General features: G+C 48.0%; 1 protein-coding gene across 1 annotated transcript in view; it reads right to left on the bottom strand.

Annotated features, from left to right (window-relative positions):
- Positions 1 to 10,827, bottom strand: part of Ctr1A (Copper transporter 1A) — a 68,248-nt gene extending 57,421 nt beyond the window's left edge. Inside the window, exon 1 of the mRNA XM_075669019.1 lies at positions 10,416 to 10,827. The gene's annotated coding sequence lies outside the window, so the exon portion shown is untranslated. The remainder of the gene's footprint in view (positions 1 to 10,415) is intronic.
- Positions 10,828 to 17,619: the final 6,792 nt, after the last annotated feature.

The raw sequence follows: 17,619 nt of genomic DNA, 5'->3' as shown, positions 1-17,619 counted from the left end.
GAAGTGTCTTAACTGTCAGGGTGATCACTGCGCCTCTTCCAAAGACTGTCCCCAGATCAAGAAAGAGATCACCATTCTTAAACAAATGGTGGGAGACAACTCTACCCACAAAGAGGCCGCGGTGAAAGTGCGGCGAAGACGACGTCACCGTCGAAGGACTTCACGACGGAGAACATAAACTTTTCAAGAAAAGTCAACTCGTCAAGCAGCACCATCAGCGGAAGTTTCCAGCCCACCAAACATCGATGTTGGAAGGGAGAAAACTGCCAGATCTCTCTTTACAAAGGAATGGCCGCCACTTCCGCGTACACGACCGGCAGAAGAGCCGCAGAAGAAGCCGCCCCCAGTACAGCAAGGTGCTGTATGCGAGGAGTCGCGAAAAACAGATGAGCAAGTGATAGCTCTTATTAGGCCTTTAATGAATGCCATTCGCGTGTTGCTAAACAACATGCACACACCGTCTGCCAGAAGTGCGCTTCAAGTACTGGACGCTCTGAGTCCGGTGTTGGCAACCCTTGAGCTTTCAGGGATGATGTCTTTCAGGGATGAGGTCCGACAAGCAGCTATTTTCCAGTGGAATGCCCGCGGACTGAGAGCGCGCATTTCGGATTTCCGTCGCTTCGTGTATGCCAATATGTTTCCCATTATCGTCATTTGCGAGTCTAACTTATCGAACCTGATCAGGCTTTCTGGTTATGAATCGTTTATGCCGTCAACTGTTGATGAAAACAGTAAGGTTTTGGTGTTTATTCGCCGTGACCTCACTTACATTCCTCAGCCTGTGCCAGCTAACGACGATAATCAATATATATGCCTAACAGTAAGAAAACATAATTTTACGTTTACTTTTGTGGGCACTTGCCTATCTCCGTCAAGTCGATTTGGTCACAAAAGACTACGAGACATCCTATCCTCAACTCCCGGTCCCTGGGTCATTATTGGAGATTTCAACGCCCATCATACACTAGTTCTGGGGAAGTTCGAAGGTCAACGCGAGAGGCAGAGCTCTGGTATCTTTCACCTCCAGTAATGAACTTTGGCTGCTGAATGATGGAAGCCCTACGTTTCTACGTGGCTCCACATACAGCAGCTGTCTTGAGTTGGCTTTTGTCTCACGAAGCCTTGTCAGACGTGCTGGGTGGTTTGCAGACATAGAGACGCACGGGTGCGACCATATCCCCACGTACGTCAAGATCAGAGGATTGTCCCCTTCCAAATACGTGTCAATACGATCCAAAGAGTGGAGCTGGTCTAAATTTCAGTCTGTGATGGAAGAACACTGCGACGCCAATCCATCTTTCGACTTGGAAGAGGCAATCAAGAGCGTGGAGAAAGACACTATGCGCACTCTCACATGCTCTTCGAAACTGACGGAATTTGATGTGGAACTAGGACAACTTCGAGCAATCCGACGACGTGCTGAACGAAGATACCGACGTACGAAGACAATGAACAATTTACGGACCGCCAGACGCACGCAAAAGAAGATCTAGCGCCGGTTAGACAAGCTCGAATCGCAACCTTGGACTGCTTTCTGTGAGTCCCTAGATCCCCGCAAGCCTTTTTGCAGCTATGGAGAACGGTGCGCGGTCTCTGGACACTCCCCGTACAGCGGTTCCCATTCAAGGCTCTTGCCCTCTCTCAAAAGTGACCGGAGATTGACGTGGCAGAGGATTTCAGCGCCAGATTATTCGGCCAACTCACAGCTCCCAACATTCCAACGCCTTCGAGTAGCTGTCCGCCACCACGTGATCACCGCGTGGATCTACCATTCTCTATCCACGAACTTAAGGCAGCATTAGCTTTGTGTGGCCGTACATCAGCGCCAGGACCTGATGGAATTTCCTACCGAGCTCTGTTTCACCTGGGTGAGCGAGCGAGAGGCGCTCTCCTTGAGTTGTACAATGAATCTTGGAGATATGGTGCGCTACCAACAAGCTGGAAGACAAGTCGTCTTGTTCCACTGCTGAAGCCTGGCAAGTCGCCGTTGGAACTCGCGTCATATCTCCCGATCGCTTCGGCAAGATGTGTGGCCAAAGTAATAGAGAGGATGGTCCTACGACGCCTGGAGTGGTACTTGGAGTACCACAGCACCTACCCAGATGCCATGGCGGGCTTTCGACGTGGTCGATAATCGATCGATAACGTCGTCGACCTGGTCACCTATACATTCAGCATGAGAAATGCCGTAAGCGTCTCTGCGCTTCTTTGTTCATCGACGTCAAAGGGGCATATGACAACGTTACGCATGAAGCCATCCTCTCTGCTCTCGCAGACGTAGGAGTGGGTGGTCGGATGTTTCAATGGATACGGAGCTATCTCTTCATGCGATCCTTTTTTTTTTGTAATCACGGAGGAAGGCCATACTTCTCTACATTATAACTGCCGCGGCGTCCCCCAGGGCAGTGTACTTAGCCCTGTGTTATTTAATCTAACTCTAATTGCTCTCCTTGAGCACGTGCCAAGCACAGTCAGGTTATCAATGTACGCAGATGACATCTGCATATGGACGTCTGCAGTAACAGGCCTACAGTTGCGAGCGAGAATTCAGAGAGCCGCCACCCAAGCTGCTATCTACCTCCGTAATCGAGGCCTGGAAATTTCCTCCGAGAAATGTGCACTAGTGCCATTTACGCGCAAACCCATGACAAACTACAGTGTAATCATAAATGGCCAAATAATACCACATGTTCAATCGCACAAGTTTCTAGGCGTCATAATCAACAGGGACTTATCATGGAGCCCTCACGTATCATATGTGAAAAAACGATTGACAGGCATCTGCCACCTGTTCAAGTTTTTCACTGGCAAGACTTGGGAATGTCAACAAGTGCCATGTTACAACTGTACAGGGTGCTTTTTTTAGGCTTTCTGCGATACAGCTTGCCAGCAATAACTAACACAGGTAAAACGAATCTACGTACAATACAAAGTGTTCAGGCTCAAGCGCTCCGGATCTGTCTAGGCCTGCCTCGGAGTGCATCAACAGCGGCTACGATAGCAATGGCTAGAGACCACTTTGTGAAGACCCACATTGAAATTGAAGTGCTCAGGACCTATATAAGGCATCTAACCAGGATTCCTCGTCACCACTTAGCCTCTCTACCAGCGGACAGACCTCGCACATCTTTTAGCCAAACAATTACCGCACATGATGAATCATTGCCAACTTGTTTCACTCCGACTGCGAGACCTTCGGTTCCTCCATGGTGCCTCGCTCAGCCAAAAATCAACCTCACAATACCTGGCATCACGAAAAAAAAGCTGATCTATCATCACCAGCCCTTAAACAACTGCACGCTACTATGTACGAGAACTACCGTGACTCTACACATATCTACACTGATGGATCTGTCTTGCCAAACAGCTCCACGGCGGCAATCGTGATACCAGCGACAGTCACAACAATCAAATTTAAGACGACTCACGCGACAACGTCGACGGCAGCAGAGCTCGCAGCGTTCTTTATTGCCCTTCATTACACTGGTAATGAACAGCCACACAAGTGGACGATATTCTGCGATTCTAAGGCGGCATTGCAGTCTCTACTGTCACCTTTACGACGCGGACCGCACGAACAGCTAATATTTCGCATTATAGAGACGTTACACCATGTAAGTGATGCAGGCCATACAATAACTTTCCAATGGCTTCCAAGCCACTGCGGTATTATCGGCAATGAACGGACCGATAAAGCTGCCCGTTCAGCCAATACTGAGGAGCACCACGTACCAATTCCCCTTTCTAGAACTGACGCAGCACGCAAGCTCCGCCTGCTTGCTCGGCAGTACACCATGTCACAATTGAATGACCCCCTTTTAAGAAATACGCGACTGTACTCACTTGATCCAACATTAAGTCATCGAGCGCCATCACAGCTTCGCCGTGGAGCCGCCACGCTTTTGCATCGACTGTGGTTGGGGGTTGCCTTTACCAAAACCTATGCGTTCCGCATAGGGATGACCGACACCCCAACCTGTGACCACTGCGGCCATGAAGAATCAATTGACCATATTTTGTGCGCCTGCCCGCAGTACAGTCCACAGAGGGAATGCCTTCGCCACGAACTTGACTAACTGGACGACCAACCGCTATTGGAAAAAAGAATTCTGCACCACCGAAGGGACCTAACGTCACAGAAGAAGGCCGTGCAAGCTCTATTGCGCTTTTTGCGATATACCGGCCTTTGAGAACGTCTTTAACTGGAACGCCTTTTGTGTGTGTGTGTGTCTCCATGTGTGCGTGTTTCTTTTTTGTTTTTTAGCGTTTTCCTCTCTGTCGTCTTTCTAACCCCTATCTCCCATCCCCAGTGTAGGGTAGCAAACCGGAGACTGATATCTGGTTCACCTCCCTGCCTTTCCTCTTCATTCTCTCTCTCTTCAAAATTATGTCGTCATGGGTCTGGCTCCCCAGTCTTTCTCCACATTTCAAGGCAACGCATTTGAAGCGAAGAACGACGCCCGCCGTAGCAGAAACCCACGCGTTGTACTTTCTACGTGCCTTTGACGGCAGGCGCCACTAAGCCACTGATTGTTACCACGTGCCAAACAAACAGGAATGGTCCGGCAACAATGTGGGCCTATTCCTACCCAAAAGGCACCGCGCACAAGGCCCCGACGAGCGGGAGGGGCGGCTTTGTATTTGGCAAGGAGGAGGGAAACTAAGGAGAGGCCCTGACGTCACTCTTTGTGAAGCTAAAGTGAAGCCGGAAGTAGGCGTTGCTCATGGCGTTCCTCCGCCTATCGGGCCAGCTCTCCTCTCTTGTTTACATTTCTCGCGAAACCACGCCGCGCTGCGCGCAACCGTGCTGCCCGGACCCGCGCGCTCCGCAGCAATACTAAGCAATCGTTAGCACGTTAGCATGATTCCACGAAAGAGGGCAACATTTCCCGCGGATATTCCTTCGTCCGTAGCCATTGCCGTGGCGCGGTACATTGCGTACAGCATTGCATGCGCGATCATTTCACGAACTTTAGTTCCTACTGTCCCACCTGAACACAGTAACATCCGGTAGAGCACGGTCCAGATAACGCAGCGCAACAAATCACGGAGACCAACGTAAACCTGCCCGCACGGCGCCTTTGCCACGGTACGAAACCTACGGAGCAACACGTGTGAGCGCACAGAACAATAACAAAGCCGCCATTGTGGCCCGAAAGGCGGGGCCACTACAGCAAAGAAATAAAAAAAAACAGCAAAACAAAGGAGAACCTACTACGTCATTTCCTCCACACTTTTCTCTTAGCGCGCGGAGTGGGTAGGGCCTCTCCTCAGTTTCCTTCCTCCATGGTATTTGGCTAGCAGAATCACGTGACACAGCGGCGCGCCGGCGGCACCGGTAAGCTCCGCCTATTTTCAATCCGCGTGAAGAAATCGAAACCACACGGGCAATTCACGTTCTTTTAACGTGTGGTATCATCGTCTTTCAATATAATTAAACTCCCCTGTACATTCTGGTGTGGCATAATTGTTGTAATAAAAGAGTAACAAACGATGTTTAACTTTAGCGCAAGCTTTGTTATGACGCTGGCAACATGTTTCTGCAGGGGGTTTTTGCTATGGTTTTGCTTTTCTTTTTGTTTTATTGAGGCGCGCCGCTGACTTAGCTACAACGTCATCGTGACGTTGCGCTCTCCCCGCTCTCATTCGCTGCTGCCGCTCGCCGGTACGGAGCTTCGCATGCGGCATGCCGTAGTGTTCCTGTATATATAGCATATACAGGAACACTAGCATGCCGGTCATATCTGGACACAGGCGGCGGCCGCCGGTCGGCCATCGCGACTGGTCCCACACCGGCGCGCCGTTGGCGCCGTTGCGAAGTTCGCAGAACTCTCCGTTCATGTGTTTCCACGGCGCCCGTTCCTGCGGCGAGCGTCGGCCTCGGCACCGGCGTAACCGAGCGAACGAGCACAGCGAAAGGTGAAAGTGAATGCGGAGAGCAACAACATAAAAACTACAGCGGCGGCTGGGGAGGTCCGCATCACCAAAAAATTACTACGGAACCTAGACGATCAGTAGGTTACTGAAATCAGCAACTTTTTCAACATCCACTGGAAAGAGGGAACTATACCCACCAGCTGGAAACATGCACACGTGATTTTCGTACCCAAACCAGGCGAGAGGCTGGAGCTGGAGAATTTCCGCCCCATCTCCTTAACCTCTTGCCTGGGGAAGGTTATGGAACACGTCATTCTGAACAGGCTGAACGAGTACACTGAAAGCAATGGGCTACTGTCCCATACGGTGATAGGCTTCCGACCAAATCTGTACACTCAAGACATTATGTGGCAAATTCAGCAAGATCTCCTACATTCATAATGGTAACAGCGCGAACAAGACGACGACGGAGTGATATAGCACACAGGACGACCGCTGTCCTGTCACTCCGTCGTCGTCTTGTTCGCGCTGTTACCATTAGGAATGTACCAACTCGTCCAACTTTCCATTTTAATACAGATATCCTACACCCGGGCCCTATAAGAGCCACCCGTACAATTCTAGGGCTGGACGTGAGTAAAGCGTTTGACAATGTGTCACACGCATAAATAGTCACAAATCTAGCCAAAATGAATGTCCGGAAGCGCACTTATAGCTATATTACAAGATTTCTCAAGGATCGCACCGCAGAAATACATTTTGGGGACATTAAAAGCGGACAAGTTCAATTAGGTACAAGGGGCAGCCCTCAGGGTGCGGTCCTCTCCCCCTTCCTTTTCAATGTGACCATGCGTTTAAACCTGCCCCCGTTACTGGAAAGGATCCCGCATAACAAGCACTCCATCTATGCTGATGACATCCCCATCTGGACCAATAGCGGTTCCGATGGAGAAATCACGGAAGCATTACAAGCGGCCGCGGATACTGTACACAATTTTGTGCGACAAAATGGCCTCGCCTGCTGTCCGACAAAATACGAGCTTCTCGTCATCCGAGATAAATCGACCAAACCTGCCACCGAAAGCAACGCCACCTCGCCTATACGAGTCAATATGGAAGACGGCCCAGTTCCGCCCGTACTGACAATAAGAGCCCTGGGCATGCTAATTCAGCATAACACCTACAATTCTGAGGCAGTTGTCCGATTACAGACGACAACCCGCCATATATGTGGCCTGCTCAGACGAGTAGCCACACGACACTGCGGTATGAAGGAGGCCGATCTCTGTCATCAGACGCAGGCTTTCCTGGTCAGTCGCATTGTGCATTCGTTCCCATACTACCACCTGCGCCTTTCTGACAAGGAAAAGGTTAACAGTGTCATTCGCACAGCTCATAAAGCAGCCCTTGGTCTCCCGAGGTATGCCAACACTCAACGATTACTTGAGCTAGGTATATACAATACCCTAGACGAACTCATGGAGGCCCATAAAACAGCCCAACGTGAACGACTCTCCAGCACCGCAACTGGCAGGGTCTTAATGAGAGCAGCATTCCGGGCAAGTTGGTAATCCATTACTCAAGTATTATTGCACACACACACACACACACACACACACACACACACACACACACACACACACACACACACACACACACACACACACACACACACACACACACACACTACTCGGTGCGATCAAACGCCGTTTGGTCATAGAACCGTTACCCAAGAACATGCTTCCTGGGAGACACGACAAGAGGTGGTCTGCCAGAGCCAAGGCCATTCAAGAAAGTACCAAAGCAACCAGCCCACCGCGTATGTGGATGCAGCAAAGCAAAATCACCAAAGTTACGCATAAAGTTACGTACAGTGAGCGCCGTGACCGGAGAGGGAAGTATCCTCAACGCCACGACCATAAAAACAGCGTCCAACGTGGAAACTTAGGAGACTGCCATTGCTTTGGTCATCACGAATCCTTCTGTGCAAACCGTCATAAGCGACTCCAAAAGGGCAATCGTCCACTTTTCTAGAGGCAACATAGGCGTCTGTGCGGCGCGAGTCCTACGGGACTTCACAAATGAAAATACTATTGAAGTCGTATGGGTTCCTGCCTATTCGGGGAATCAAGGAAATGAGGAGGCGCACTGGGTAGCCCGAGGTCTAATCAACCGGAAGGTGTGCACCTCAGACTTGGATCCCATGGTTGAGGCACCGACGACATACCAGGAAATAACAAACTACTACAAGTACAAAAGGTGAATCTATCCGCCTCCAAACGCAAGCCTCACGCGAACACAAGCCTCGATCCTGCGTCGAATCCAAACTAATTCGTTCCCCAGCCCACATTGGCTGGCCATAATTACTAACGGGCAATGGAACTCAATATTTCAAAACTGCACAAATCAAACATTGGCTAACCAAAATCACATTATTTGGGGTGCGAGCGCTTACCCCCTCCCAGGTCGCTCCTGCCAGCCCCCTTACAACCGACGTGGGAGGGGCTGCTGAGAACGCCAGATCAAAAACTACAAAAAGCCCTCGTTGCCTGGGCCGAAAGGGTCGCTCCTCGTGAGTGGCCATCCTAGGACTCGAGCCTGCCAGATCTTACCTGAGCAGAATTTTAATAACTTCTTACCACCAGCAGCAGCAGCAGCGAGGGGATGAAAGAGGCGAGGAGGAAAGCGGGGGAGGGTAAAGGGAAAAGGGTGAGGTGGAAAGCGGAGTGCCGGCACGACCAGGCATGCGGCCGAAACAAAGCGCTGGCGTGAGCTTCGGACCACTGCGCATGCGCTACTTCGCCTGCGCAGGGCTTAAAGTCTCCCTTCAGTTACAGTGGCTACACTGTACTTCAGCCTCTTAAAAACTCGAGTGGGGGCCGGGTCCCCGTGCGTTCCCTTTGACTTTAAGCCCAGCGCTTGCGGCGCCGCCGCCGCCGCTAGAGATCATACGTTCCGCGCGAGCCACGGGTTCCCGTGTTCGCGCTTTCCGTGCAATGAGCGACGCAACCGGTGGAAGTGCTTCGCCTGCCGCTGCTACTAAACGAGCTGCCCGAACAGAGGCTCAGCGCCGCCGCCGCCGAGAGCACCTTGTCCTTCAGGATCAAATTATTCTCCACAATATATCGCGAATTCAAAATACCTAAACAGCTGCGCTCGAAATTCGCATTAGGATTTATCGTAATCGTCGGTAAAATTTTTCATTTCTTTCCTTAATCGCCCAAGTCGGGACATGAGACGCCGACGCTGCGAGTGCACGGCCTGCATAACCGTATAATTGTCATCGCTACAGTAATCGAAAACAACAGCGGCTGGCAGAAATAATGCAACGCGACGTCACACGGCGTAACTGATCGCGGGTGAGGCAGGCTGTTCATTTTTTGTGCTAAATGTGCACAGAAAGGTATAATGATTACGTCTGTTGGCTCTCGGAGTCTCGGGCTACTGAGGGTTCTGCGTGTTCGGAGTTCATTTTGGTGAAAAATCAAAGGGTGTTCCTCGGAGTCTTCCCGCAAAAATCGGAGCTTTCGTTTACGGCGCAATGAAATTCGGAGTTTTCCGGTGTTTTTAGTGGTATTAATCTTTTAGTTTCGCCCATACATACCTTAAGAACAACCATTATTGCAAAAAAAGAGAGAAAAAAAAAGAGGCAGTATGTATAGCCACAGGAGAGTTCATTTTCAGTCAACATTTACAAAAACAGTATGCAAACAGTATGCAAATTGCAACCATAATTTACTACAATATATACACGCAATTTACCACGTGGGAATCTGTCACTGCAGCACGCTCTTCCCGATTTACCGAACGAAATTTCGAGAACCCCCTTGGAATGTTCGCACGATACACATACATGAAAAGCCAGCATATATAGATCCATCGCAGTATGTCAAAACACGGGTCGGTCTCGGGGTTGCATCATCTCTAGAAAACTAATGCTCCAACGATTTCTTGACGTCTGATATTCTGAGATATTACTTGCCAGCAAGGTAGAGTCCTACCCCACGTGCGCGGTAAGACGGCACAAAACACCTGCCCATGCGTGTCGAACTTTTCCTGGTGTTCCGCATTCATGTTCGAGTTCACGATCTCAGCACAGTACACCAGAATGATTCGCTGCTGTATAGAGCAAGTCGTGAAAAATGTACCGGCGCACGGCACGGCTCAACTTTTCTGCAACGGCAGCGTAGTATACCTAGGAATGACTTAACAGCTCTTCTCCTCGTCTACAATGTCATGCATCCAGTCGACGTCCGCGCATATGCTGTCGCAGGCGCGTCATTCCATCCGCTTAGCGGCACCCGAAAGGCGCACGGCAAGGACACGGCATACAACAGGATGGACAAACGGGCTAGTTGGTTGAAGTTTATCTTAGGAACTTCTTAAAGCGGCAGCAAAAGGACGTGCCGTTTTTCGTGACCCGTCTTTTTGTTGCGCTTTAAAAGGTTCTTAAGATGGACGGTATACGTCATGCAAAAGAGTAAACTCAGCTTCTAGTTCCTTAATTTTTGAGAGCAGTTCGTTTGAATGTTTCTTACCTCAGCTTGATGAGCCGGTTCCGCGAGGAGTTCTTTGGCCCGACGAACGCCTTCAATTTCTTGCACTTTTTTCCGCGAATGTAGCCACGCGGCGCGGTCACGTAATCACAAATACGGTCCCTAAATTCGAAGTTTGGATAAATTTGAATCGTTGCCTTTTTTTTTATTACAGATGACTGTTTTCTTTTTCAATTAATCGAAATAAACCGAATACAGCGCAACTCTAAAGATGGTGTAAGGGCGGAAGCGTTATAGTGAAGGCATGCAGGTGCTCTTAAACGATTCCAAATAGTGTCTGGCTGCTTTCCTCTTTCTGTGCCGCGCAAGTACAGAACCTTGTGCCGAAGGCAGTCGAAGGGACGAGGTTCCGCCTCCGTGTAGTTTGCAAAACTCGCTGTTGGGTCGCTGTCCAAGCCGCACGACAACACCGCTGCTGTATTGACACGTTTGGTGCCAACAAACAAGCTACTTATGGTAATCGAAGATTGCTCCTAGCTAGTGCAATATGCGTGGCAGAAAGTTCCGGGCTGATAAAGGGACGGCTGAATCGCGCGTTTTCCGAAGAGGCGCAGCGCGTGGCGGAAACAAGGAGATATCAGCCGATGGACGCGAAAATACGCCGCCACGTCTGGCTGATAACGCAAATGAAGCGCGACTACGCCGACAATACAATTTTGGTCGGTATGCAAACAAAACAATAGCCGTATACAGATGCGTTTGGAGCTATAGGCGTCACAGGGTCACATTTTGATGTGGTGTGGTCCGGGGATAATTTAGTAGCCCACACTTCCACTTCTCGCTTCTCCAGCTATGTTAACCAACTGCTGTACTGTTCCAGTTTCCTTACATCATTCCCGCCCAGCATGGACCAGTTTACGAACACTGTCGAACGCGGGAGTGCTAGTATATAAGAGTCCTAGTCTGTCCTTATATAGTTTCACGCTGGCTCGTGTTGACTCTTCGGGCGCTTCTGGGCCCGCGTGTGTAGTTGCGTCATCGGTAGACTCTGTCGATCGTTGGGAGGTGGTGTAGCAAAACCACTCACAGCTCATCCCTTCGTCCACAAGGCCGTGTTATGACGCTGCTGAATGTGGACATTCTGCACGGGGATTTTCACTAATTTAAGAAAGCTGCTTCAAACGTTTTTGTCATGATCACCAGTACTTTCTTGACTTCATCCACCCATATTTGTACATCTAGCTTCCCGAAAACGCACCGAGACAAATTGGCATGACATCCCTGATTTCTCTGAGTAAGGCTGCGCATCTAGCTCCCCTATAGCAACAGCTCATTAGCCACCATTTGTGCACCCACTGCTGAACAGTGGTATACCGCCGGCACTGTAACAATAACGGTCGTACAAATGCGTTTGCGCAGCCCCAGAGCGCACTACTTCCAGAGAACGCTTCCATACATTTTAATAAAGTGCGATTTCCTTCAGTCCCCCCTCCACCCCCCAGTGGACAAGACAACCAGCAAAGAGAGCGCTAAGAATATAGAAGCCGCCAAGGGGAGATTAATAAGTAAAAATGTAGATATAAGAAAGATGACGCTGGAACATTGGAGGTAGATAAGACTATGTGAAAGATTCGAAAAAAATTTAAGTCACGTAAGTTTATCTCTATGATAAGGTGAACTGATTGAACTCTCACTTCGATAAAGTTTTTCTCTCTTTCTTTTTTTTGACCTAATCGTTTACAGCGCGTTGTTACCAATAATTCTAGCTGACCGTCCTCTCCTGTTAAATCTAGCGTGCCTCAGGGCTCTGTATTGGGCCCATTACTGTTTCTCATTTATATTAATGATTTGCCAGATTGCGCAAGCTCTTCAATTTACCTCTTAGCAGATGACTGTGTTGTTTACCGCGGAATATCAAGTAACCTAGATGTTAATTGTTTACAAGCTGGCATCTCTAGTATTGCTCGTTGGTGCAGAACATGCCCCCCCTCCCCCCCCCCCCCCCCATGGATCTGAACACTAAATTATGCAGCCTTACACGTTTCTCGATCGTACTAACGTACCTCCTGCTAACTATACCCTAAACAGCGCTACTTTAGATACGGTTACTTCTTATAAATACTTGGGGATTTATATAATTAACATCTGACCTAAGCTGGGAACACCACATTAACTACTTTAATAACAATGATAACCGTACGCTAAGATACCTGCGGCGTAACCCTCGTCGCACTCAGTAGCTGTGAAACTAACAATGCATAAAACACCAGAGCGTGTAAAACTTGAATACGCATGCTCCACTTGGGACCCTTTTCAATCGCACTGAACTTACTCTCTTGAAGTGGTACAGAATAATGCAGCACGTTTTATATAATCTAACTGTCATCCTACGAGCAATATCACTTCAATGAAACGCACCCTTTCCTTGCAATCACTTGAATCACGCCGCAAAGCATATCGTCTTAGGATTTTCCACGAGATATACCATCGTCCAGTTTTGAAAAGTCAATTTGTCACGACCCCGTCTTATCGTTCGGCCCGCTTAGATTATCACCATAACGCAAACGTCGCTACTTGCCGCACTAACACTTTCCTTTATACTTTCTTCCCGAACAAGTCCAAAGACTGGAACCAGGTTCCTTCGAATATCGTTTGCATTTCAGACCATGACTTGTTTGGTTCGTTGATACACAGTTATTTAAATGTGACGCGTGAAGTGAATGTTGATCAGTTTCTTTTTTGCCTTATTTGTATACACTGTACTTAAATAAAGTTAATTATGGGGTTTTACTTGCCAAAAACCACTTTCTGATTAAGAGGCACGCCGTAGTGGATGACTCCTGAAATTTTGACCACTTGGGGTTCTTTAACGTTCACCTAAAGCTAAGTACATGGGTGTTTTCGCATTTCGCCTCCATCGAAATGTCGCCGCCGTGGCCGGGATTTGATCCCGCGACCTCGTGCTGAGGAACCCAACACCATAGCTACTGAGCAACCACGGCGGGTATACACTGTAGTTGGCATCGTATATAATTTTTCAGTTATGTGAGCCTTGAAAACTGCATCCTCATTTGTGCCTGCAGATGTTTATACATTTTATTTCACTTTTTATTTTGTATTTCTTATTTCTGTGTACTCCCACTCCCCTCTGTAAAGCTTACTTCTAAGAAGAGCGCAGCATATTCATACTGGTAGCATCCACTGGCCAAAGTTGAAATCGTTTAAAACAAAAAGCCGGCTGTTTGTGAAGAAATGAATAAACAAATTATGAGGCAAATTGCACTGCAGGTTATGAGGGGCGCCGTAGTGGAAGCCTCCAGCTTAATGTTGACCAGCTTCTCTGACGTGCACCCAAGGCACGCAGCCGACCCATTCTTGCATGCCGCCTCCATCGGCGTATGGCTGCCGCGGCCGGGAATCGGAACCCGCGACCTCGTACTCAGCAGTGCAACGCCATAGCCAGTGCTGAGTAACCACGACGGGTGCGACGAAAGGACAAAGAACAGTCGCTTTCCAGTGATTCCTTATATCGTAGGGGTCACAAACGCGCGGAGTGGGTGGCCCGCGTGACCTTCTTGAATTTGCGATCGCACCGCCTCCTCTATGTCGCCGAGGCCAAAGGCGGGCCACAATGTGGCCCGCGGGGAGCTTTGTGTCATACATGCGACCCGAGCGCCAACGCGAGTTCTGAGAGCCTCTTTCTCCACTTTATCTCTGCCTTCCTCTCTGGCCGCGTTCAGGCGCCCGCTGCAGATTGAGGCCAACAAACAGGGCTTCTATGAGCTCCAAGCACCCGTCGCGGTGGCTGCGGTGCTGCGCTGCTCAGGTCGCGGATCAGATCCCAGGCGACTGCATTCTCACGGGGGTGGAAAGCAAGCACTCTCGCACAACGCGCAGTGGGGGCAGGTTCAAAACCCCAAGTGGTCAAAATCAATCCGTGCAGTCCTCCACTACAGCGTCCCGCATAACCCACTGCGCACGTTCGGGACGTTCACCACCACAGTTTTAGTTCCCCCAATCTCTCTCCCACGTTTTATTTTGTGAGGGCAAAAAAAGAAAAATATAGACCCTCCATGCGCGGGCCGTGCATGTGCGTCGTCGATACCAGCACAGCACGACGCCGGCGGCGCGATCGTGCCTAGAGCGGGCATATATACATTTACTACCGCAATAAACTCCTCGAACCACCACCAACACAAACACTACCACCAACTTCTAAATCTCATGCTAGAAATGTTGAGCCGTTTGCTTACAGCAACAAATAAAAGCTGTGACTGACTGCTCGAAGGAGCGTTTTCAAGGCCCTGACGTCCATTGGGAAATTTACTAGGGCGCCGCCAATTCGCCCTAACTGTTGTGGTTGAAAACATCACAACGGCTCAAAAGTCGACGGCCTTGTAAAAATGATGACAGTGCTCGGCGTACCCAAACGCAATCATGTTTTCTTTCCAAAGCCAGTTGCACTGTGGCTTTATATGTTCGCACTTTTTTAAGGAGGCCCTACGGTGCATGTTCGCGTGCTTGTCTATATGATTTATCAGTAGTTAAAATGTAGCCGAATTAGCGGGCATCGAAGTATTGTTTGGAAAGGCTTTCACATTCTCACGTCGCTCGAAGCACGCCAAGCATTTTGAATTAATTTAGCAGTGACTATTTACCGGGCGTCACCCACTCGTAATTTTGCGCGGTATCTTGTCATTGTTGCGCTTTTTGTATGCCCTCACTGTGCCCTCGACTCGCGCATCTGATCATTGGCAACGTTAGTGCATGTGCGGCACAAAATTAGTCGCTGTGAATTACAATAGAAAGCCGTGAGATTGTACTCTTTATAATACCGAAGAGTAGCGTAATGAACACGTCGAACATGTGAACGCATATTTTGCATGTTTTGCACATTTTGCCTCATGATGCATATGTGCCACTGTTTTTAAAGATAGACGTGTGCGGCGGTTTAAGTTGAGTGGAAGGCCAGTGTAGCTGCAACATGAATTCGACAGGGCGTATGAAAACGAAGGACACGTGAAACCAAGACAAACTACATTTTGGTTAAGCTTCGTCGTGCCTGGAATCATATATTTCACAAGCTGAATCAAACACGAATTTGTGCAACATCGCACCGAATCAAATACAATACTTTTGGAATACGTTTAAAATGATATTGAATAAAGTTTGAATCGCTTTCTATGAGCTAACTTTAATGGGCAGTACTCTGAAAGGAAATTTTATAATTAAGGACGTTTTTTTTTCCTAGCCAATACATATTAAGACCTGTCCCGAAAATTTTGACACTGTTTTCTTTCGGTTCAACCGCCGCGCAGGCCAACTTTACCTATGTTCGTTAATCATTTATAATTAAAGCCTTGAATCTACCACAGTATCAGTTATGACTACGTAAATTTAGAGAGAAGAAAAGCACGAAAATCTAAAGTGATGGTAGAGTTTCGGAGAAAACCACCACTGGTAAAGAAGAAAAGAACGAATGAAAGTGGCTCTAATGGTTCTATATTGGTTCTCAATATGTTCGAATCAAAAAGATAAATGCGCTTCATGCACAGATGCTAAAAAAATAAAGTTTGCAATAAAATTCAAATTATCGTAGCAATCTATGCTATCATTTTGCGCAGATAAAAATGAAAAACGTTACTTTTATATTACATCGTTACGAGCGTTAAAACAAGTGGGTGAGAAAAAATAATTTTCAACATGCGATTCTTACTGAACAGTTATCTATTATTTATTTATTTCAACATACTGTCAACCGTTTCACAGGGTTATTACAGCAGTGGAGTACTAAAACAGAAAAGAAGGAAAGTTCACACATAAGCAGTTACAACAATAATAATTTTCAGGGGCAGATTTGCTAAACAAGTACAAAATAACAAGAAAGGAATATACGTACAACACTAAGTATGAATACGAATGTTGACAAGCATGCCAATAGAAAAATAAAATAATCATATGGAGAATACAAACAAATACTAGAGAGTTTTAGAATAGGGGCCCGAATAGTTTTGGGGCCCCAAAGAGCTTTGCGGGTGTTAGCGTTGGGGCACGCAGGAGTGAAAAGTTTTAGAATAGGGTTTTACGTTTGCGGATAGCGTCTTGCGCTGACAGCGCCACTACGGCGTCAAAGAAAAGCTATTAGAAATAATTAAAGAATATATACCATTTTATGATAGGAATAGTAATTTTGACGCGTGTATTCGCGTTTAATTACAATTTAGAGGTTATTCTGTAAGCAGCAAACAATTAGTTGCGCTTAGTTTTGAGCAAACCAACTTTACGTGCCTTCACAAGCCAAGCTTAGCCGTGTTAGGCCTACGAGCCATAAAATCCACAATCGAATTCGGAATCAGCGGCGTCCAATGAATCAATCTTCATAACACACGCTAGTTGAGAGAAAACGATAACCACAGTCACTTCTCCTAGCTTGCGAACTTCATGCGTTACCACGAATCGAACCCAGTTTGGTGCTAGGTTAGAGCCGTCGCTTCGATGGGTGCCGCCATGTTTGCTGACGCAAAGCTTTTGGGGCCGCTATTTGGGCTCCCGCTAAATTGGCGAAATAGCGTTCCCAACGCAAAACCCAAACGCAGTTTGCGTCTCGCGCATGCGCAGTGGCTTCGACGCTATTTTTTTGGGGCCCCAAAACGTTTGGGGCCCCTATTCTAAATCTCTCTACTATGTAATCAGGCTGATGAGTACGTATTAAGTGTGTTATGCAACAGTTCAAGAAAATCATCAATTCTTCGCTGTTCGACAAGTAAGTCAAAAGCGTTCGATTCCTGAATGCATCTAGGGAAAATAGCAATGATAAAATGTGTTGTTGTTCCACGAATATTCTTGGAGTGTGAGATCAAGTGTGTGACGTAGGTGTCTTATTTTCTTAGTCTCGACGTACCTTGTGTGGTCTAAAAATAGTTGTGCAGTAGCATATATAACAACTTCAGGGGGTGAATTTTAGCTCGACTTTGGAGGGAGGGTAAATCTGCACGGTGTAGCAATCCTGTCGGGGAATCAAGTCGTCGATAGCGATTAAAAATAAATTTAATCGCTTTGGGCTGCACATTTTCAAGCATGCTGATACCGCTATACTTGTGAAAGGGAACCAGATTATGTTGACATATTCTAGAATCGGTCTGACAAGTGCGGCGTATGCTAAAAGCTTAGTGTCACGGTCAGCGTGCCGCATTGTCCGCTTAAGGAAAAAAAAAATTCGCGGCTATAGCTTCCGCGTGAACTGTTC

The sequence above is a fragment of the Dermacentor variabilis genome, chromosome 1, assembly GCF_050947875.1.
Source record: "Dermacentor variabilis isolate Ectoservices chromosome 1, ASM5094787v1, whole genome shotgun sequence".
Lineage (NCBI taxonomy): Eukaryota > Metazoa > Arthropoda > Arachnida > Ixodida > Ixodidae > Dermacentor > Dermacentor variabilis.
This window is presented reverse-complemented; position numbering and strand designations above follow the sequence as displayed.